This window comes from Chenopodium quinoa, unplaced genomic scaffold, assembly GCF_001683475.1.
Source record: "Chenopodium quinoa cultivar QQ74 unplaced genomic scaffold, ASM168347v1, whole genome shotgun sequence".
NCBI classification, from domain to species: domain Eukaryota; kingdom Viridiplantae; phylum Streptophyta; class Magnoliopsida; order Caryophyllales; family Amaranthaceae; genus Chenopodium; species Chenopodium quinoa.
Window position 1 is genome coordinate 163,256 of NW_018745251.1, and position 24,244 is coordinate 187,499.

Consider the following 24,244-nt stretch of genomic DNA (forward strand, 5'->3'; position numbering starts at 1 on the left):
CCCTTTACCCTCAACTTTCTTCTTTGACGCATCTTTCGCCTTTCCCTTTCCCTTGCTCTTCTCCTTCCCTTTTTTTGAAACATTTTCATCTTCTTTTCTCGGTTCCTTCCCCTTTCTAACCTTTCCGTGAGGCCACAATTCTGGACGAATCCCCATTTCTTTCAAATCTAACCGTGCACCCTTTCCGTCCTTTGTTTTGCCTTGGATATTCATAAGCGTTCCCAAAAGAGCATCACACACATTCTCATCTATATGCATCACATCAAGACAGTTCCTAACGTCATGTTCTCTCCTGTACGGAAGCTTCCAAAAGATTGATTCTTTCTTAAACGGAGCAACTAAGACTAAAGTTTTTTCTGATTTTCCAAACACCGTTCGTATCCCTTTCACCCGATCACAAATCTCAGCACTTGTCAATGGTCTAGGTGCAGTATCCTCTTCCACTGTTCCATCAAAAGCCTTTTTCTGCATACGGTAGGGTGATCACGCCTAAGGAACTGTCGAGTCCGCAAGTAGAATCTTTGCGAGAATGAGTAAGGTATGCGCTTATTGTGACATCAATACATATGGGGTATGCTTTTTTCCCTTTAACCATGTACCCACACAAGTTACCATATGCAGGGAAGTCATTCATGGTCCACATAAGGGCTGCATGAAATGTGAACATCTCGTTCTAATGAGCATCGAAAACGGAAACCCCTTCGTCCCACATCTTTCTCAAGTTGTCAATAAGCGGCGCAAGGTAAACATCTATGTCGTTTCTAGGTTGCCTAGGCCCCGTTATTAGCAATGAAATCATTACATACTTATGTTTCATGCACAACCATGGAGGCAAATTATAAATCAATAAAAGTACCGGCCATGTGATGTGTTGGATACTAAGAGTGCCAAATGGATTCATCCCGTCCGTGCACAAACCAAGCCTTAAATTTATGACTTCATCACCAAATTTCTCAAACTTCTAATCAATGTTCTTCTACTGTGGAGAGTCGGCTGGATGCTTCAGCATTCTGTTTTTCTTTCTTCCCTCTGCATGCCACCTCAAGTTTTTTACGTCTTTTGGTATTGAGAATAGACGCTTAATCCTTGGAATAATGGGAAGATACCACAACAGATTAGCAGGAGATCCCTCTGTACCAGGATTGCAACTCATGCGCTTGTAGTGGGACCGCTTGCATCGTGGACACTCCTGCAATTGTTCATACTCATTTCGATACAGAATACAATCATTAGGACATGCATGTATCTTTTTATAGTCCAAATCAAAGGGACACATTATCTTCTTTGCGTAATAGTAAGACTTAGGAATTTCATTCTCATCAGACAACATATCACTTAATGCGGAAAACAAAGAAGTAAAACTAATGTCTGTCCACCCATGCTTCGAGTTAATGTTGAAAAGTGTTAGCACGGACGATAGTTTGGAGTATTTTTTGCACCCAGGATATAAAGGCTTTTTGGAAGCCTCCGATAATAACTCAAACACTCCACCTTCAACACCATGCCACATCTCATCCACTTGTTCATCCTCGACCTCATCCGCCCGATCATCATCTGCTCCATCCTTACCATTATCAACAATATAGTCATCATTCTTGTATTCCTCGTCCACATGAATCTCATTGCTTCTAACACGCACATGATTCCGAACAAGATCCCCACTGTACTCTCCACTTTCTCCGTGCCAGATCCACAAATGGTATAAATGCCTAAACCCATGACATAATACATGATCTCTATTGATTTCAACACTATCGACCATTCATATAATGAATAATGTGTAATTGCTGCATATTTTATGTAAATCAAATTCAAGTACAAAACGTGAATATACCATTCATATAGTAGAAAAATTCATATTTCCAAAGGGTCCTTATCACTCCAACCTAACCCATCCTTGAATATCTACTTTCACTAGTGAATGTATGTCAACTTTCCAATTTTAAGGAAAATCTGACAGCATATTGTAGGGGTTTTGTATATTTGCTAGGTTGTGACCCGAAGGGTTCAGTCAAGATTAAGTTGTACTATTAATTATACAATAATAATACTGATCGGAAGCGGCCTCCACCCAGGCATTCCGATCACTTGACCTTGCTGAATATATTAGCTTTCTAATAATTCTGAACCCGCTATCAGAATAATACACTTGTTCGAAGGACACCATTCCTTTCGATTTCCCACTTGTCCTTCCGGACAAGTAAGCATTTAGTGTATCACCTTTTTCCTAGGTCTATTCATGTCTTCTTCATGAACTATAAGGTAAGATTATTTCGACATCCTTATTACGTCTAGAATTGTTTCTCGATTCCAAGTCCGACTGTCAATAAACAGATGATTTCTAAAATTCATCTGAGCACGACCATGAATTTTTATAGTCTCGCTCAATGAGAGGCCTTGTATACAACAAAGACATCTTCCCTATTTTAGTAGGTGGACATTCCCAGTCTTGTAATGTAGCTCCTTTTACTAAGAGGACTTAGCCGCCCGAGTGTTGCCGTTATAATCCCATATTACGGTAGACGTTTGACAACATCAAAACGGACAAGTACTCAAAAAAGAGAACTCACAGTACTCATGGTCAAGGAAATAGGTTCGGATAGCCATAATGAGAAGTATACTTTATGACGATTTTTAATCTCTTAAAGTATTCTCATAGGTCGATCCAGTATGGTTCTAAACCAATACTTGTGCAAATGATTTATGACAATCATGTCCTCTTAGCACAAGAAACAGTGCTATAAATAAAACTACACACTAATCTCAATTATTCATTAATCGTCCATCGTTTAAATGACCTCGATTAGGGAAAAAATTTTATTATAATATTCAATGTTCACTTAATAGGTGTTTCCATATCAAGACTGGTCTTGATACCCAATTTTGAATATTCCAAGAATTGAATGGACTCATTATTTAATCCTAAACCACAATTAAATAGCAAGTGGAGTAATAAAATATTGCATGAAATTTATATTACTCCTATACTTGAATGATTTTTCTTAGTATCTTACATTAAATGTTCAAAATTTTAACTAAGACACTAAACAAGGAAATCAAAGCCAGTCTCCTACATGCCTGATTCCTATTGCCTCAACGTGCTTGTTGTGCTTCACTTGATGAAAAGGTTTAGTAAGTGGATCGGCTACATTGTGATCCGTTCCAACTTTGCAAATTATGATTTCACCTTCTGATTTCCATTCTTGAATCATGTGAAACCGCCGTTTGACATGTTTGACTTTTTGATGATCCCTCGGCTCTCTGGCCTGAGAAATAGCTCCATTGTTGTCACAATAGAGGGCTATTGGACCCTTTATGGAGGGTACAACATCAAGTTCACCAATGAACTTGCGAATCCAAACATCCTCCTTAGCTGCTTTAGCAACTGCTAAGTACTCGGCTTCAGTTGTAGAATCTGCAGTTGTACTCTGCTTGGCACTCTTCCAACTGAACGCTCCTCCATTTAGACAGAACACATATCCAAATTGCAATTTGAAATCGTCTCTGTCTATCTGGAAGCTTGCGTCGGTATAACCATCAACAACTAATTCTTCTGAACAACCATATACCAGGAATTTATCCTTATTCCTTTTCAGGTACTTTAGGATATTCTTGGCCGCAGTCTAATGGGCCTCTCGTGGACCTGATTGGTAACGGCTCGTAGCACTCAAGGCATATGATACATCTGGCCTAGTACATATCATGGAATACATGATCGATCCAATAAGCGAAGCATATGGAATCAGATTCATTCTTTCTCGCTCATCAAGTGTCTGTGGACACTGCTTCTTGCTCAGGGTTATGGCATGTGATAACGGAAGGTGACCTCTCTTGGCCCCTTCCATGCCAAATCGAGCAAGTACCTTATCAAAATAAGTACTTTGACTCAATCCAATCATCCTTTTTTATCTATTCCTATAGATCTTGATGCCTAGTATGTACTGAGCCTATCCCAAGTCTTTCATTGAGAAACATTTTCCAAGTCAGGCCTTTACGGACTCTAACAACGAAATGTTGTTTCTAATGAGCAATATGTCATCGACATATAAGACTAAGAAGGCGATGTCACTCCCACTGACCTTCTCGTAAACGCAAGATTCATCAGGATTCTTGATAAAACCAAACTTACCGATGCTTCATCGAATCGCATATTCCAACTTCTACTAGCTTGCTTTAGTTCATAAATGGACTTCTTAAGCTAACAAACCTTCCCAGCATTGTTTTGGTCGAAAAAACCTTCCGGATGTGTCATGTACACATTTTCTTCAAAAATACCATTTAAGAAGGCAATTTTTACGTCCATCTTCCAAGTTTCATAGTTATAATCTATAGCAATCGCTAGGAGGATCCGAACGGATTTAAGCATTGCGACGGGTGAAAAGGTTTCATCGTAATCAATACCATGAACTTGTCTTTAACCTTTTGCCACCAATCTAACTTGGTAAATGAATACATTTCCATCTTTGTCGGTTTTCATCTTTAAAATCCACTTACATCTGATAGGTGTATAACCTTCGGTTAAGTCAACCAAGTCCCAAACTTGATTTTCAAACATGGAATCCATTTCAGATCTCATGGCCTCATGCCATTTATCAGAGTCGGTGCTTGCCATCACTTGCTTGTAGGTTGTCGGTTCATCTCCATCCATAATCAGGACGTCCTCTGATATCTCGGTTAATATTAAACCAAGATATCTATCAGGTTGAAATCTCGGCCTCTGAGACCTACGTAAGGTAATGGATTGAGCATTTGCATTGCTGGTTTGACTTTACACATTTTGATCATTTTGTCCTGCGTCAATAGATGTTGTTTGAGCACTTTGACAGTCATTTTGATTTTGTTGCTCATCCTCACGAACTTCGTCGAGTTTTATTTTCCTCCCACTTGTCATTTTGGAAAGGTGTTCCTTCTCCAAAAAGACACCATCGTGAGCAACAAACACTTTGTTCTCCGATTTGTTATAGAAGTAATACCCTTTGGTTTCTTTTGGGTAGCCCACAAAGTAAACCTTGTCAGATTTAGGATGAATTTTGTCAAAAATCAATTTCTTGACATATGCTTCGCATCCCCATATCTTAAGAAAAGACAACCTAGGAGGTTTCTTTGTCCAAAATTCATATGGAGTCTTTTCTATAGCTTCTGATGGTGCACGGTTCAGTGTTAGTGCCGCTGTTAGAAGTGTGTGTCCCCAGAATGAGATACGAAGATCACTAAGACCTATTGTTGATCGTACCATGTCCAACAAGGTTCGATTTCTCCTTTCGGATACTCCGTTCCATTGAGAAGTTCCTGGAGGTGTCAATTATGAAAGTATACCTTTTACTTTCATATGGTCATCGAATTCTTTGCTCAAGTATTCACCACCTTAATCCGATCGAAGGGCTTTGATTTTCTTGCCAAGATGATTTTCAACTTCACTCTAAACTTCTTTAAACTTTTTAAACGATTCACATTTATGGGATATTAGTTAGGAACATAATAAATGTTATCTAGTTCCAAAACAAGCCCGGTGGGCAAAGACAAACATCCGGTATCTATTACCCGTGACGCTAGGCTAGTGAAGTTAAAGTCTATAACGAATATACATGATTAAGATGAAATGGTTCCGTTCTTCTTATCTTCCTTTAACTTGAGGCAATCTCTCTTTCAATGTCCCTTCTTATTACAGTAGAAGCATTCAAAATCAAATTTAAAAGATGCTACCTTTTTCTCTTTGTTATCCTTGGTAGCTTTATACTTAGGCGAAAAGGTTTTCTTCTTGCCTTTCCCCTTAAAGCCTTTCTTTTTCTTGCCTGAGAATTTGAACGACTTTCCCTTTTTTATCATGAGCATATCATGCTTTCCCTCATCCTTGAGTGTTAGCTCTTCTTGCTTCAACATACCATGAAGCTCGGTGAGGGTTTTCTCCATGTTGTGCATGTTATAGTTCATCTTGAACTGATCATAGCCTTTGTGTAGCGAGTGGAGAATGATGTCAATTTCCATCTCGGTTGAATACCCCGCATCAAGCCTTCTCATGTTCTCAAACAATCCTATCATTTTGAGTACATGTTTGCTGACTTGCTCTCAAGGATCTGCCTGTGGGTTTCAAACCTTTCAGTTCGGGCCTGCTCTTGAAACATATTTTGTAGTTCGGAAATGATCTCAAAAGTTGTCTCCTTCTTAAAGAAAGTCTATTGAAGCTCTGGAGACATTGTGGCCAACCTGATGCATTTGACATCTCGATTGGCACTTTGCCATCGATTCAAGGCAGCCTAAGTCACCTCCTCATTGGGAGCCTCGGGCATTTCCTAATCAAGGACATATTCCTTTTTCTCTTGCATTAGATAAATTCGCAAGTTCCTTTGCCAATCAAGAAAATTTGGCCCACTCAACTTCTCCTTGTCGAGAATTGAGCGTAACGAGAATTATTTGTTTGAGTTATTTGAAGACATGATTCTACAATTGAAAGAATTTGAAATGAAAAACCATTCATGAAATTTAAATAAGATTAAATTCATGAATTTTAATCAAACTTATTTAAAACGTCTTATTCACACATTTAAAGTTATCCCCAATTTTGTGAGAATAAGTCGATTCCAAGATCCGAAGAAACAAGGAGTGGTTAAGCATGATTTGTCTTGTCTTAACACTCAATCTCCTAAGGTAAGAAACGCTTTGCTAATGGCTCCAAGCCACTCTTGGTAGAATAAATCGTTGTATCTAATGCTCTCTCAACAATTTATTCACTTTGTCATGACATGTTAGGACTTCATCACTCATATCGTTGAGTACAACCAAAACCAACTCGTATACCCGGTATGCCTTACTTCCTAGAAGAGATAGTGATACCTCGCTTTGGCATAGCCCACCAGTACCCTCGCTCAGTCGATAAGTGTTGTTTTGGAATGGCAAGTTTTTACTCAATATTTAGGGACCTAGGGTTTTTATGTTGGTTAATTTAAGTGAACTTAATTCATCATCACAACATTCGATATCCTAAACATGCATCTAACATATAATTCATATACATAAAAATATATAAATATATCAAAAAACATAAATATAGATGCATTTGGCAACTAGCATGACCCCTTGAGATCTTCAAATCTTCAAAAGGTCTTCATTTGCAACTTCATTGTTACGTCTTCTAAGAAACTCCATCTTCAAGACTTGACCATAATTAAATGCAACTACTAGTATCTACGATTAGGACTAATCTAAATATTAAGGTACAAAAATACTCAACGGTACGCAGACCGTATTTAGATTTACAAAAATACATCACAGATCGCAGTCCGTTTTTTCTATCGTAACCGGGCCCCACTAGTTGCCATTTTATAAAACCTGTGAGAGAATATACATTCCATTCATCCATTCACTATTTGTGAATGGCCCATGCAATTTACAACGATAAACACGTAACAATGAAAAAACACGCGTGATTTAGTAACTAATCTAGGGGGTTAATCCAATTAACACGCCTAATTAAAACTAGTCAAAGTTTTTTTAACCAGTTATGTAAATAAGCGCAATTTAACATTTGAAGCTCCCACTAAATTCCGCATCCAACTTTATTAATCCAATAAATTAAGCCAGTAATTCACAATATTTGTCAAAATTAATTTTTCCAGTGCCGCTCAAAACCGAGGCCTAGCCTCCAAAATATATTAAAACAATTAAAACAAATAAGATTAATAAAATAATTAAAACGACAATTATTAAGCAAAAATTCGTAGTCCAAAATGTCTAAGTGCCTAGCACTAAGACACGGAGTGCTCACATTTCACACAACCGTTAAATGCTCAATGAATGTGGGAGTGAGCCCGATGTCGCTAAGCGTACACCGCCAAAATCAGTGAACTTTCACACATGAAAAACGTAGCCCTTGATGGCCATGTTGAACGAATTCATTGCACTACATTGCTTCGCAAGCAACGTCTACGCATACCCCTAATTACACGATGCAAGCACCAAGTCCCAAACGATGCACCATGTGCTCGTGCCCCACATACCACCGCCACAACAGCCCCAAGTACAAACAACACAGCACACACGCACACACGCACGCACATGGCATCGTGCCGCTGTTGTGCTGCGTCGCTTGTGCTGCTGCTGCTTGCGGCCGTGCGCACCAGCCACGCAATGGCTGCACGCAAAGGGCATGGCAGCCCCTTGGCAGCCACATGCGGGATGCTATGCAGCCCGGCTAGCCAAGGGCGTTCATGCCTTGTTTTGCGTGCCATTAGACTCAGGATTTGATCAAAAAAATTTGTGTGACTTTTGCAATTAATTCTAAATTAATTTTAGAACTAATTTAATGAGCAAAATTAAATAATTTAAACAAGTCTTACTTAAATAAAATTTGTAAAGTGCATGTAACCAAAATAATTCAGAAGAACCATTCTTTAATTAAATTGGTTTAACTTGGTGCAACAAAAATAATAAGGTAAATACTCACTATTAATTTAATTAATTTAAATTAACTTTGAGTTTTTGACAAAATAAGAGAAAGTTGGAAAAATGAACATAAATTTAATAAAGACTCCAACTTTAATACTCGTGAATCCTTGAAAAATTATATCTTCCAATATGAAGATAAACAATTTTTCTATCACAAAGTTTCAAACTTTATGATTCCAATCAACAAAAAAATGATTAAATCAATAAAGTTTAACAAAAATTCATGGAATTTAGTAACATAAAGTTTCAATCACTTAACATAATTAAAGATTGAATCTTTAATACTTAGAAGCCTCAAAGAACAACAATTTCACACTTAATGCTATTATATTAAAAAAAAATAAAACCAAGCATTCAAGCACAAATTACTACAAAGTAACAATGCCTAAAGAGGTTTAAAATTTCATATAAAATATATATTAAACCAATTACAGAACCACCATAAATATGCAATTAATTTTCAAGGTTATAAAGACTTAAAATTTTTCGTAAAAACGAAAGAAAACCTCGAAAATAGCATTTCTGGTCGTTATTTGGCTAAAAACTGCATCCTAGAAGGATAAACCATTTCCAGAACACATTTTCCACCCAAAATTCACTACATTTGGGTCAAAATCGGGGTTCGGGGCTGAAGGTAGCTTAAATACGAGGTTAAAATTGATAATACGAGCTTCTAATCTAATTAATAACTTAAACAAGAAAAATTAAGCCATAAAAATCACCTTGAAAAATATTATGATTTTAAAAATAAACGAGTGTGGCTTCGATACCGCTGTTGGGGTTTGGTAAGTCCAACTTACCGCGAAAAAGACCCCGACCCAAAGAACCACTCGCAATTAATAAAACCATTAAGCATAACAAATAAACATAAAAGTACAAAATCAGAATTTACCTTTGACGCGTGCTTCGCCCGACCTAATGGGCTCTTACTTGAAAGCTTTAGCTCCGAAAATACCGAGCCTCCAACGGTATCCACCCACAAAGGACGAACACCAAATTTTTAGGTCCGCTACCTTGGAGTTAGCAAGGTCCGTCCAAAACTCGAGTGATTAAATGAGTTCAAAGGTTTTCACAATGGTGATGCCTTTTTCAACTCTCACTCAAGTGATTTTCCCAATACCCCAACTTGGGTATTTATAAGGAAAACAAGATAGTAAAAAAGCTCTCCCATCAATGTGGGAGAATTTGATTTTTCCATTTTATTTTAAAGTTAATATAAAATAAATAATCAAACTAGTAATAAATCAACAAGTGGCAAGCTCATGAGGGAGGTTAGGTGAGGACCATTTGGAGGAGGGCGGGACCAAACTTGCTCCCCACTCTCTCTCCAAAAACCGGCCAACTCAACCCTCAAACTTCCTCTCACAATGCGCCACATGGCACCACACTTGGGCACAAAGGCACCCAAGTTGGGCTGCCAGCATGCCCAGCACAAGCGTGCGGGCTGCTAAGCGCTGCTGGCCAGCAAGCCCAGCACGGCTTGTGTGGGCTGCTCGTGCACTCGGCCTGCAAGCCGCGCATCAAGGATGCGGGCTACTGCTGAGTGTCGATGCTCCTTGCCCGCGTTGTCCAACGCTGCTAGCATTGGTGCGCTAGCAAGCACCAGCCAGCCTAGGCTCGGCTTGGTGCGCATGCTAGCCACCATGCTATACCAAATGCCCCTAGCACTCGACTTACTCGGGGCATTCCGATGCTAGGGTATTTTGGTCTTGTTGATTTATTATTTTCGTGTCTCGTCCTTTATTATTTTGACTCGACTTCCGACGCTCGGTTTCGACGCTCTAAGCTCGAATTTCCGACGTCTAAATATTTAATACTCGGGCGACGAATTAATTTCTTCCGAATTAATTCGTCGAGTCGATTCGTATATTTTCTAGGGTGTGACCCGAAGGGTTAAGTCAAGATTAAGTTGTAATACTAATTATGCATTAATATTACTGATCGGAAGCAGCCTCCACCTAGGCATTCCGATCACTTGACCTTGCAGAATATAATAGCTTTCTAATAATTCTTAACCCTCTATCAGAATAATACACTTGTTCGAAGGACACCATTCCTTTCACATGTCCCCCTAGTTCTGACGATGTAGATAATAAATTAACCACATATGTACCTAGAGAACATAGTAAATAAATGGTAAGCCATGATGTTCCTTAAAATCGAAAAGAAAACATACATTTACCACCTAAGTGAGAGTACACATTCAAGAACAGTTCCAACCGGGGACTATTCAAGACTTTCTCCTAATGAGAAAGCCTTGAACGGGTATCTAGGCATATGATGATGTAGGAATTCTATATATTGTTGTATTTATTTGCAATTAAACAATACACAAGTTGCAATATCATGAATAAACTTTTATTAAACGGATTTATAGAAAGAAATATAGCTTAGTAAGTACAGTGGATGTACACTTATGTACTACCCACTTGAGCTCAATATGTAGTCCTCAAGCTACACTCGTGCTTCACATATGAATCTATTAAGAAAAACAAAAACAAAAATTAGGTTATATATTATGTAGGTACTATTTCTTTCCCATAACATGTCAATTCACTAATTTATTTCTAAGCTAAAACACATCATTCATCAAACTAACAATTGCTAAACTATGTATTCACTAATTTGTTACAATTTTCATCTAATTTATTCAAAATTGCTAAACTTACAAGGTTACTAATCTCTAATTTATTCAAAATTACCCATCAAAACAGCTTAAAAGTAACCATTAAAACATTCCAAAATTTATCTACTTTAGTAACAAGGTTACTAATCTCTAATTTATTCAAATATACCCATCAAAAAAACTTAATATTAACCATTTAAACATTCCAAAGTTCAACTAATTTAATAACAAGGTTTCTAATCTCTAACTTATTCAAAATAACCCTTCAAAACAATTTCAAATTAACCATTAAAAGTAACATACCAAATTTTAACTATTTAAGTACCAAGGTTAATATATATTCTATAATTAATTCAAAATTATCCACCAAAAAAAATTAAAGTAACCATTAAAACATAATAAAATCCAACTAATTGAGAAAAATATCTAAAATTTTCACAAATTCCCAATAAAACAACCTAAAATTGAGAAAAATTGGAGTATAATTATATTAAAACCTAAATTTTAATTTGCATACAATGATTCAACATGCAAAACACAGTCATATAAGTACATAATTGGAAAATAATTGTGAAATAATAAAACAAAAAAGGAAAAACCTTGAAGGGAAGATGGACGGCAGCAGCAGCTCGGTGGTGGAGGAGGGCAGTAGCAGCCGCAACAAGTGGCACGGTGACCTTAGGGCAGCAGAAGCACGGTGGCCCGGCGACCTTAGGGTTGTGGTGCAGCGAGCTTAAGGTGGTGGCGCGGCTTCAAGACCTTCACAACCCTCTAATTAAGAGGGAAACCCACTTAAAAATGAACAGAGAAAGAGAAGGGCAGGGGAGAAGGAGAAGGGTGGGGCTGGTAGTCGGCGACGATGGCGGCTCTAGTGGTGGTAAAATGGAGAGAGTGCAGTGAGGGTTTCGGCAATGGGAATGCAAAAGTGAAAAAAGAAAGGAAAATGAAAGAGAGAAGGAAGAAGAAAGAAAGACAAGAGGCGCATTTTTTTTTTTTAATGCACTGGTTCAGTGGAACCGGTTCAAACCGGTGCCCTTTGTATTTTTGGCACCGGTTTGAGGTGAACCGGTGCCATTTCTCCTTGTCTAAAAACCCGCCCATTTTTAGGCCGGTTTTTGCCACCGGTTTAGCCTGAACCGGTGGCATTTGGGGGTTGCCTTTTTGTATTTTTCTACTAGTGTTTGAAAATTCATGGGAATTCATGCTAATATAAGAAGAATCAAGACATTGCACATCAATATTAGGATCATGAATACCCCTATTATTAACATCCCTAGACAACCAAACATAAAAATCCCAAGCATCATCAATTGATAATGCTCTAAATCTACCATTATGCATGCATTCAAGTTTATTTCTAGTTTGTTCATTTAAACCAAAATAACAAATCTCACAAGCCTCTCAAATACTACAACGATTATAGTAAAGAAATCCCTTAATTCTATTGAAATATTCACAAAAAGGCTCATCATCATATTGAGGAAATGAGAGACATGCCATTTTTTTTTACAAAGCAAAAAAAATCAAATAAAAGAAAAGTATATACAAAGACCTAGACTCAAGTAATCAAAAACGCACAAACATAGACACCGTTCCGCGGCAAGGGCGCCATTTTGACGAGGGGTGGAACTAGGTCGTTGAAACTAATCCTCCCTCGGTCAAACAAAATTTATAAACACTTAACAAACCTATATACAAGTATAGAAGCAAGTCAACGGTCAAACCCAAAGGAACGGTAATGTTCAAGCGCTCTCAATTATGCGCCTAAGCTAGGTCGAAGACAAAGATAAAGAGAGAACACTAACAACTAACAAACAAAGAAACCAAAAAAATAAAACACTAGGAACGGGATCAACAAGCAATCATGACAATTGTAGCATCTTGGAAATAATATGCAAACCAATGGTTGTGAAGACTAATGGCAAGCTCAATCAAAAGAATCAACAAACTATCTACTAGAGGTCAAACTAGCGCCAACTACGAGAGACTTTATCTAGGAGCATCACTAATCAAGCTCAATCGACAATTGCAAGCTAAAAATCAATGGTCCATATCAATGTAGATTCACAATACAATCTAGCATAATTCTCAAGGCCTAATCGAATTACAAACATGTAAACTTCCATAAATCAATTTAATCTCAGCAATTAATCAACATAATTCCCAAATTAAGCATAATCAATCAATCATACAAGTTTTACCCAATTCCTAGCAAACAACTACACTAACATCATCATCTAATCAACAAACAACTAAAGAAATCAAGAATCAACAATATAAGAAGAACAATTACACTAATCAACAATCAAACATCAAAATCAAATCAAACAAACTTGAATATTAAACAAAGCAATGAAATGAGATATAGTTAAGAATGCTCATTTATAATAGAGAAGATCTCCAACACAATTGTTACCATTGAATCTTCAATCTCTCAATCACCAATGAAATTCCTTACTTATTCTATCTAAAATCCACTCCTAAACTAACCCTAAAACTATAGAGAGAAGCTCTCAACTAAGCTAAAACAATGATCAAAATCTAGAATAATACTTCTTCTAAACTTGCCCCAAAAATCGGGTTTAAAAAGGTATTTATAGAGACGCGAAAACAAAAACCGATAAAATAAATACCTAGGGAGGCGCGCCCGTGCCTTGCTCGCCAGTGCATCTCTGGGTTTCTTCGACTTTCTCGCGGCTTCGTGCGTTCGATAAGGTCTTCGAATGAACGCACAATCATGATGATGATGAACACTAAGTGAGGCTGTCCCAAAAGCACATGATTATGGGTTCAACAACCCATATTCATGAGGGTACGGCTTGAAAGCGCAAGAGCTAGCACTTGGAGAATCCACTTCCTTGCATCTTGAGCTTTCCAATTGCCAAGAGCTTGTTCCAAAAGCTTCCTCCACCTTAGTAAATCACCAATATGAAGACCCAAACCTCATACAATACCTACAACCACGAAAATAGATCAAATAAAAGAGAAAAGACTAGGAAAACCATACAAATGCACAAAAGCTACAAAATTAGCGAGGAAAGGTAAGACTAAGACCAAAAGCATAAAACTAAGCATTTATTAAGCATGAAAGCCATGAAAAGAATGTAAAAACAACCTAAATGCTCATCAAATCACCTACATAAGCCAGACAGACAGAAGACCGCATTCATCACCGAAGGGGGAGTGTACAATTACATAGCTATGCCCTTTGGGCTGAAGAATGTTGGGGCTACCTTTCAGAAAACAATGGATAGGGTATTCATGCACCATGAGGGTAGGAATTTTTAAGTATACGTTAACGACTCAATTGCCAAGAATGCCACGCAAGCATGGCACATCATGGTTTTGGAAGAAACGTCGCCACCTTGAACAAATCTAATATCAAGGTTAACTCAAGGAAATGTGTTTTCAGGTTAAGTTTTGGGAAATTTCTAAGCTTCGTGATCAATGAGAGGGGAATTGATGCAAACTCAGAATAAGTAAAGCCAGTCCTAAGCCTCTCAGGTCCTAAGTGCACCAAAAATATCATGCGATTAACAAGATATAATTGTACATCTCCCCCTCAATTCAAACAATTGTGTCAGTTCTCCAAGTATAAAGGCAAAAATAGAAGAGGCCAATATACTTTGTGAGCCATGTGGTGCTTAAGGTTTAGAAGAGATACCCGCTAGTAGAGAAGTTGGTTTATGCGGTTGTAACAACATCAAGGAAGCTGAAACCTTACTTCGACGCGCACACAATCCAAATCCTTACAAATCACCCACTAGAAGCCTCTTACGAAGAGAAAGAGGATGAAATTGGAATATTAAAAGTGGCAGTGGATGGATCTTGAGGCCAAATAAGGAGTCGAGTAGGAATTATAATAACATCGCAAGAGAGCAATGTATTTGAGTACGCCATTAAGTTCAAATTCTAGGCATCAAACAACGAGGCATAGTACAAGACATCTTTTGCAGGCCTGCGAATGAGCATCGCAGCTAGAGCTAGAAAAGTGCACTTGCAGAATTAATCTCAGTTTTTCGCTAGTCAGCTGAATGGGGAGTATGTGGATAAAAATCCCCCGATGCTGAGATACACAACCAAGGTGAAAGAGCTAGTGGCTCAACCAATGCATTATCAGATAGACCTGGTTCCTTGAGCGGAAAATTTCAAAGCTGATGCATTATCAAAGCTAGCTAGTTCTACCCTACGGAGCCTCACATGGATAGTCGTGGTTGAAGTCTTGGAGGAGAGTAGCATTGTAGAAAGTGAGCAAGAGAACTGCGTCGGATAGCAGTGAGCATGGTTCACCAACATACTAACTTATAAGATTCATGGCTTGCTGCCAGATGACGATGTGCAAGCCAATAAAGTTAAGAAAGACGCTAACTGGTTTGTAGTAATGAACGGGGAGCTCAACAAGAAAGGCTTCTCAAAACTACATCGGTGAAGATCATGATCATGGAAGAAGCACACTCATGAATATGCGCCAACCACATCGGTGGAAAGGCCTTTGGAGTGGAAATGCTCGGAAGGGGAGCATATTATCCAACTCTAACATAGGATGCATTAGCATATGTCAAAAAAATGCGAAAAATGCCAAAAGTAATCGGTAGTCATAAATCAACTAGCAAACGATCTAACCTGGATTCTCAGCCCGATCCCGTTTGCTCATTGGGGAATGGACATATTAGGACCATTTACCACTAGGTCACTGGGCAGGAAGTATCTCATATTGGCGGTAGACTATTTCACCAAGTGGATCGAAGCTAAGTTAGAGGTGCCAGATTGCATAGTTTTTTATCATGGGTGCCAATTCAACTACGACACCATCAAAGATTACTTGGATGAACTGTGAACCAAATATGCAAGTGCCTTAGTCTTGAACCCGCAAAACAATGGCCAGGTAGAGACGGAAAACAAGCTGACTAACCGCCTTGCAAAGGAAGCTAGAGGAAAATAAAGGCCTCTAGGCTGACCTGGTCCCATTAGTATTATGGGAAACAGAACCACTAAGAAAGAGTTTACTCGAAAAAGCCCTTTCACCCTGGCCTACGAGGCAGATGGAGCTGTCCTAAAGGAAGTACAAATCCCTAACCTAAGGATACAACACTACGAGCAGCAAGGGAATGAAAAGTGTATATTCTGCCTGAAACAAGGCTAAAAGCAGCTCTCAAGCTGGCTAAAAAAGCAAAATTTCTAAGACTTTCAAAAAAAGAGTCAAGCATCGAGAACTGGTACCCGGAGACCTGGTCCTCAAAAAAAACAACAACAGTGGGGAGAGGGAACCAGCACGGAAAGCTGTCAGCCAATTGGGAAGGCCGCTCCTTCATCATTCATGAACAAGTAGGACCTAGTGCTTTCCTCCTCCCAGATCAAGTGGGTTAGGTCTTAAGGAATAGTTTCAATGCTAATGTGTTAAAGAAATACTTTGTTTAAAAAAGCAAGTAGCTGAGTAGAAATTGGAAAACTTTGCTTTAATTATACAAGAACCCTATTTAGTCCATATCATGTTAATCTAGTCATTTAAGCCATTTCAATTCAATAAAATATGAGCCTCTATGTGAGGAGTATATTGCATAAACTTGATTTAATATGTTATGCTTTAGCATCACACACTAACATGCAGAAAAGGCCATACTTTCGTTAAAAGCAAAAATCACCATAACATGGTGCAGCAAAACAGCATTATGCAAAAAAAAAAAGAAAAAAAAAAAGAAAAAGAAGCCCTACCTTGAAGTTTACCTTACCTGCTCAAAGTAAAATAGGGCACCACCTCGGGGACACATGAGGGGGAGGCCTAATAAGTTCAACGTGGGCAGGGAAGGATTATCGAAACGTAAAAAGATGAGCTGAGAAACAACACTAAGGTTCTCTTAGTCCCACCCGGCTCACCTCTTTGATGGGGAGAGGAGGAGATGGATAAAGGATAAGCCTTTACAAAGATAAGTAGGAGGCATAAAACTACAAGTAGCAGCAAGATAAGCTGAACGACACAAATAAGTTGTAGCAAAACAAGATGAACGACATAAGTAAGTCACAGCAAAATAAGCTGAATGACACAGAACGAGCAGCCAAAAAGCTTAATGACATGAATTAGTCATAGCAGAACAGGTTGAATGATGCCTAATAAAGCCACGTCAAACTAAACTAAGTAATATGCAAGCAAGTCTCTACAAAATCTAAGTAGAGTACATAATGCACAAGCATCCAGCATGAACAAGATAGAAGGGGTAAAACTCATCAAAGTTCCTGCTAAAGTATAGCAAAGGGCGAGAAAATGAGAAGGCCCTCTGCAACTAAGTAAAAAATCAAAGTTAGGAAAACGGGGAGGCCCAACCTAAGAGGCTTCATCGAGCATGACAAAGGGGTTGTTGAGCCGAGGTCTAGGTCCTACGACACCATGGCCAAGCAGTTCATCCAAACAAACATACAAACTATGAGATAAGTAATAGATGAAATAGTAGGGAAATTATAAAGTAAATACAATATAAATCTGAACCTCTACACATCAAGGAAGAGTAAACATTCAGCAGGAAAGTTAATGTATTCATAAAGCTGAACCCTTGTCCACCAGGACAAGGAAACATTCAGCAAAATAGTTAGGAATATACAAAGTTTAAGTTAAGCTGGAAAGGCCCAGCAATAAATAGATAAAGTGTTATAAGGAAAGCACGGAGAAAACACAATCTTTTGCGGCTATACACCCCAAAGATAACAACAAAAGCTACCTAGTGACCACAGACCTATGGGAAGGAAACTCCGATGAATCGGTGGAGTACGGGGGAGACAACCGCAAAAGTGTCCACCCCAATGGTCGTAGTAACATCGGTGCATAAAGGCACCTCGAAGTCCAGCACGGCATGGTTAGGGACTCGGTAATTAGCAACGCGCGGATGAGTAGCTGGCAAATCAAACAGGTCAGCCTCCATAGCTGCCTTAAACCTAACCTATAACGCATTAAAACGAGCCTGCTTCTCCTCACCATCGCCATAAAGACCACTCACGCAACGGGCTGCAGCCTCCCAGCCTAGCTCCATCGTGGCGATCAACAAGCAGCTTGGCAAAAGCAAGGGAAAACAAAAATGATCTAAGTACTCCCTCCTAGTAGCCTCAAGCTCAATCACATGCCCAGCTCGCAGAGCAGCCATCTCCGCCCCCAACGTTTGCACTCTGGCCTTGGATGTCCCCAAATGCTCCTCGCACTCCGCCAGCTTGGTCTTGGATAGTTTAAATTCTCCCATCCGGAGCTGCAGGGCATCCACCTTCTCTCTCAGCGGAGTCACTTCACCAGCCAATGCATCCCTCTAAGAATAAGCCTGCTGAATCTCCTTATCCTATTAAGTAAAGGCCAAACCATGATTCTGATACTCCTTCTCCACCGTAAGAAAGGCATTGGATAAGTCACCAATATACTTGACGAGCTGCAAACAACAAGAAGACGAAAATAACTAAGGTAAAAACTAAAAAGCATGAAAAATAATATAAAACACAAATAAGAGAATAAGTAAGAAAAGGAAAAGGTTAAGAACAAAGGTTGACCTTCTGCAGATCATGGCACGAAGTCGCCACAGGGAGACTAATTGAGCTACTAGTAGAATCAGCAGGGAGATGAACCCATTGAGTAAGGCGGTATCCAAAAGTGCCGCCATGTTGAGGTTTGTCCACAAACAAGAACTCATTAGCCCTAACGTTCATTAAAGGATGGAAAGGAGCATTCTCAGCTCCAGCAAGGCACATCAGGGGTCATAGCGTATTATTAATAGGCACTTTAGAGAACTTAATAGGTCAAGTAGGACGACTCACCGTGGAAACAACCCCAACCCAAGGAACCACTCGCAATTAATTAAAACATAAAGCATAACAAATAATCATAAAAGGGTCAAATCGGAATTTACCTTTGAAGCCTACTTCGCCCTCAAAGACAGGCTATTACTTGAAAGCTCGAGCTCCGAAAATATGCAAGCCTTCTACGGAAATCCACCCGCAAAAACTTATAGCGACTTTTAGGTCCGTTACCTCGAGGTTAGCGAGGTCCGACCAAAACCCGAGTATTTTATGAGTTCAAGAGTTTTTGCTAATGCAATGCTCTATTGAACTCCTACTCAAGCAAGGAATTCTCATGAAATGCTTTGGCTATTGATAATGAAGGATAGCTTCTGAATTCCACTCATCTTTCAATGTAGGACTTTTCAAAAACAGATCCCACATGAAAAGATTGATGAATTTAACCCTTAGTTAAATAAACCAAGGAACAAGTAACAAGTGTCACATGGTTAGGAGTGGACCACTTTTTCACTTGGTCCCCAAGGCATTTCATATGCAATCTTAACTAACCATGTGTCACCCAACCTTGAGCCCCTAGTTGGGTTCGATTGGGACATTTTATTTTGGCCCGTGTCTATGACCCATCGCCCCAGGTCCACGGCCCATGCCACATGTGTCGTCACAGTGGCGCGCTGCCACCATGGCGCGCTGCCACTTGGTGGATGCCAATGTGGCTGCCACGTGTGCTGCCACATGGCGTTTAGCCATGTGTGATGCCACGTGGCATGCTCCTATTGGGCGCGCTTTCCTAGCCTTTCGCGTGGCTAGGATTTTACTTGTTACTTGAAGCATTTTCCCGTCTTGCCAAATCCTAAATCACTACTACAAATCCCTTACTTGTTAGACGCTATTGGCTCGACGCTGTGTATGAGGCGTTAGTGTAAAAATAAATTCCCGCTTTTTTTTACGCTTTTTTATGTCGCATAAGTTTCTCGACTTGAAAAAGCGTCAAAAATTATGTATGAGTTGCACGTGACTCAAAGGCAGCCCACAACTTCAAACAAAGCAGTGTATAAAAAATCATAAACCACCCAGCTATCCACTCGCACAAAAGAAACCCACTATCTCTTTCTTTCTCCTCTTTCTTGGGCTATTAGATCTGAAAACTTCATACACTAAGCCTAATTGTTCATCACTGTCCTTTGTTCTTATACAATCTCAGCTATCTTTTGAAACCGCTTGAAATTTAATGAATTAGGGTCGAAGTCGTGTTAATTTTCTTCCGCTCCTTCTCAATTTCGTCATTCGGATACACTTAATTTTATTGAGTTGTTGTGAAATTACATGGAATTTTTAGTTTTTAAGTAGTTGTAGAAAGCCATTGTATTTAAATCTAGGGTTTAATTTGTGTGGCGTGTTGGGTACAGGGGACTTAGTGAGAATTTTAGGCTACAATTATTTTTGGTTTTGGTCTGATTGAGATTTTCAATTGTTGCAGAATTTCACTCTTTTAGTCTTATTACTCAGATAATCCCTTTTCATTTTCTCGGCTAGGTGTTACGGTATGAACTCAAAATTTGCGTAGATCGGGTTTCAACCATATGGGATTTAACTAATTATGTGGAATTTAAATACAATATCATTTTACATAATTGGTTAGAGATATTCAGAATACAATAGAACTTATGGAGTATGATAGATTGATAGTGGTGATTAATTTGTTTTAGATATCAGGAAAAAAAAAAAGTTGCGTATATTTCACTATTTTAGCTTATATCTAAGATTTATGTTTTTTTTTCATTGGAAATCAATCATTTGATGTTACAGGAAAAAATAAGACCAAAATGTTGAGCTTTCAAGGTTTATAAGTTTGCATTGACTTATCATTTCACATCCATATAAGTTAAGATACCAGCAAAATATCTAAATACTCTCATAAAAGACGTGTTAGCATTCTTGTGTTTGGCAAGGTGGTGAATAAATTGATTTGGCTGTGTAGTTGAAAGTGTCTGGAACACTTGAGCTTTAATACCTTTTTATCTTTATGTTTAAGTTGAAGCTCATGTTTCATTAGTTTCCTTGTAGCTCATCAAATAAGATGCACATGTGCCACGGACAAAGTATCATTAGAAACATTATCATAGTTCAACTAATTAGTTTGTTTTTAATATATTATCTATTGACATCATAACCCACTATATATGATTAACCTCATTGAAAGTCAATCTTGCTAAAGTATTTGAAGGGAAAGTTTTGTTTTGTTTTATGTGTGTGTGTGTTTTTTTTTTTTTTTTTTTTTTTTTTTTTTTTTTTTTTTTTTTTTTTTTTTTTTATGCATTGTTAATCCTTGTATGGGCCACATTATATGCTTGTTGAGTCTCCGCATCTGATAATAATATTGCAGGGGAGAGCTCAAACACGTGTACGCGTGATGCATGTGATTTTTTATTAATTTTTTCATGCTTGTTTCCTTAATACTTTTGCTCATAGAGAGTAGATGATTTTGACAACTCTGATGTTTTGAGTTTGACTTATTTTAAATATGATCTTTCTGTCCAAATCAAATCATTGCTTAATTTTTTTATAATTAGATGTTTTATTTACTCTTTAATTGATTCAATTCTCTAGATAACTACATAATAAAAATGTATTTCCCTTGGATTGAGCCTTCAAGGAAACTGCAAGAGTTTGTGAGAGCTTAAGCTGGAGGAGTCATACGAAGTAGAAATGTAGTCTTTTAGATAACTTTCTTCAAAGTGAATTTCTTATAATATAATTAATCTTGTGCAGCTAAGTTTGTGTGCTTAATATAATTATCTTGTGCAGCTTGAAGATCTTGTTAACATGTTGCTGGAGATTTGGACTCTAATGGATACACCAGGTGAGGTACAACAATAGTTTCAACATGTCACATGTAGTATTGTTGCTTTAAAACATTATATAACTGACTGCCCCCAACACATTTTATTGAATATGTGAGCTGCATGCCTCCTATCTACTTCTTTTTTCTTAAAATTCCTTGCACATAAAATTGTGGTTTATGAATAGTTGATCTTGTCTAGAAATCTATGTGTTTGTGCATGTTGTGGCATAAGTTTCTAAGATAGAAGAGAAAATCAAGTAAGATGAAACAACTTGTATTGAATATTAAGGTAGAGCTAAGATGAAAGAATGTCAAAGAAGAGGAACTTTTTTGTGACAGGTGAAGAAGAGGGACCTAAACAAGGTACATATTATTTTCCGGTATTAATTGCTTTCAATACTTTGTAATTATTCATCGAATTTATCACACGTGTTTCTAATCTCGATTAAGGCATGTGCATGTCACTGTCCGATCCCTTATAAATAACGGAATCATAAGGCAAGGCTCTAATTTTACCTCCGGTATTTGAGTATTTATGTTTTAGAGCTCTGATTGTAATGTTATCATTGTGGTTGAGAACTTTTCACCAAATAAAGCTTGAGGATATGGCCATTATTAAGGGCTTTGAAACACCTAATGCTACCTGCTTGGTCTATGGTTTGTAGCTATCTTGTTTCAGCCTACTTGCTACATTTAGTTTTTGCACTCATTTTGAGCAATCCGAATGACTGTAATGTGTACAGCTAAGCTGACAAATGGATCAAAACTCTAAATTTATCATTTTGGTTGTCACATAATTGTTCTGGGTTTAGCTTATTAGTCAAATCCTTTGTAACTTAATTATTACAGGAGATATTCCATCTTCATTTTTGAGATTTTCCCTTTTAAACCAAATTGTAAGATACTTTGCTTGAAGTGTATGTCGAATAATTTTGTGTGGGACTTGGCTCATTTTGTTTCTTGTATCTTTAATTTTTCTTGAAAGATAAAATTACCTGGTAATTTTCCCTATTGGACTATTTGTTTCTTGTATCTTTAATTTTTCTTAAAAGATAAAATAACCTGGCTATTGCTCCTCTCCTTACATTAAGATGCCATATTTTTTTTTTTTTTAATTTAAGGGTTGTTGCTGATTTCTTAACCCTCAAAATTAGGACCTGGATACCTATAGATTCTAATGTTAGTGATGTTTGTGAGATATTTTAACTTAGATGGGATATACAAGTTTGGTATTATATGCTAGAGCTTGCGTGAAAATTTGTTAACTATGCAGGTAATGACTCCAGTCTATGTCATATTTTGAGGCTGTAGAGTCATCTTGGTGTAAAAACAATCTCCTGTTGAAATATATATCCCAGTATAAGGTCATACTCATGAGATTCGCTGTCGGGTAGTTAATTAAAATTTTATGAAACCTTATTTAACTATGTACAACATGTTTAATGCATATGCTACATAAATTTTAGAACATAATAGTTGTTTTTAAACACTGATTTACATTCTGGTTTAAGAGGGGCAGCAACTCTGAAGGCAAAGACACGTTAAAATTCTTGTAGTAGTCACTTGTTAGTCAATCTCCTTAACATATTCTACCACTTGTTAGTCATTTTCCTTATCAGTGTACTTCTCTTCTATCTTGCAGGTTGCACTCAAATTAAAGACTAGACATGTAACGGGAATAACCAAGAATAATAAAGGTACTTCACCATCCTTTCTTTTTCTATTAATGCTCTGCATATCACCATGTAATTAAAATTTATTGCAGAAGTCAAAACTTAAGAATTTGATAATATTAGCAAATGATATGTTTTCTTCGATGTATGAATAACCTAATACTTTTGGTAAGCTATCAACTCTGTAATTAGCTTTGGAAGTTGGTTGTGATATTGGTTTGATTAAATGATTTTTTTTTTTGTATATGGCTCCCTAGTGTTATTAGTTTTTGTCTAATATTGTAATTAGATTCTTTTGCTGATATCTTGTTGCAATTGTTGAACTCTGGTGCAGGGTTAAGAGATTTTGTGGCATCCATTGCTTGTATTAATACCGAGAAATGGTATAAAAAGGCTGACAACTACGACACAAGATTACAAGGATGGAAGAAAGATATTTTAAAGCTATTTAAAGATTTTAATTATATATGATTCAAAATTTCAGCCGATACAATTAGTCACGAATGAACTATTACTTGTAATTATATCGATTGTAATAGAAAACTAATTACTATGAGATATTTTATGTGTACTAAAATATTTATATGCAATAAAAACTTTTTTCACATAATATTGTTGTACATCTAATTTATTAGTTAATACAAGTATACTAGTTAGTAATAGGTTCAGTGATTGAAATTTTATATATTTTTGGGTAAAGTTATTGTAAAGATATTTTAAAGGAAAAAGGACAAGAAAATGTGTCATCAACTTTGAAAATATAGATAGAAAAAAACGTCACTAAAATAAAAGACATTAAAGGTATGAAACTCTGGACATAAAAAAGCATCGCCAATTGTAAGATTATAGACAAGTAAAAGCGCCGCCAAATTTGAGAAAGTGCGCAAACTGTGA

General features: G+C 37.6%; 1 long non-coding RNA gene across 1 annotated transcript; it reads left to right on the forward strand.

Moving 5' to 3' along the window:
• The first annotated feature begins 19,820 nt into the window (after nucleotides 1-19,820).
• On the forward strand, nucleotides 19,821-23,935 carry LOC110711313. Its single transcript, XR_002509335.1, has 4 exons — nucleotides 19,821-21,543; nucleotides 21,641-21,695; nucleotides 23,320-23,374; nucleotides 23,685-23,935. It is a non-coding gene; the product is annotated as an uncharacterized LOC110711313 (long non-coding RNA).
• Nucleotides 23,936-24,244: the final 309 nt, after the last annotated feature.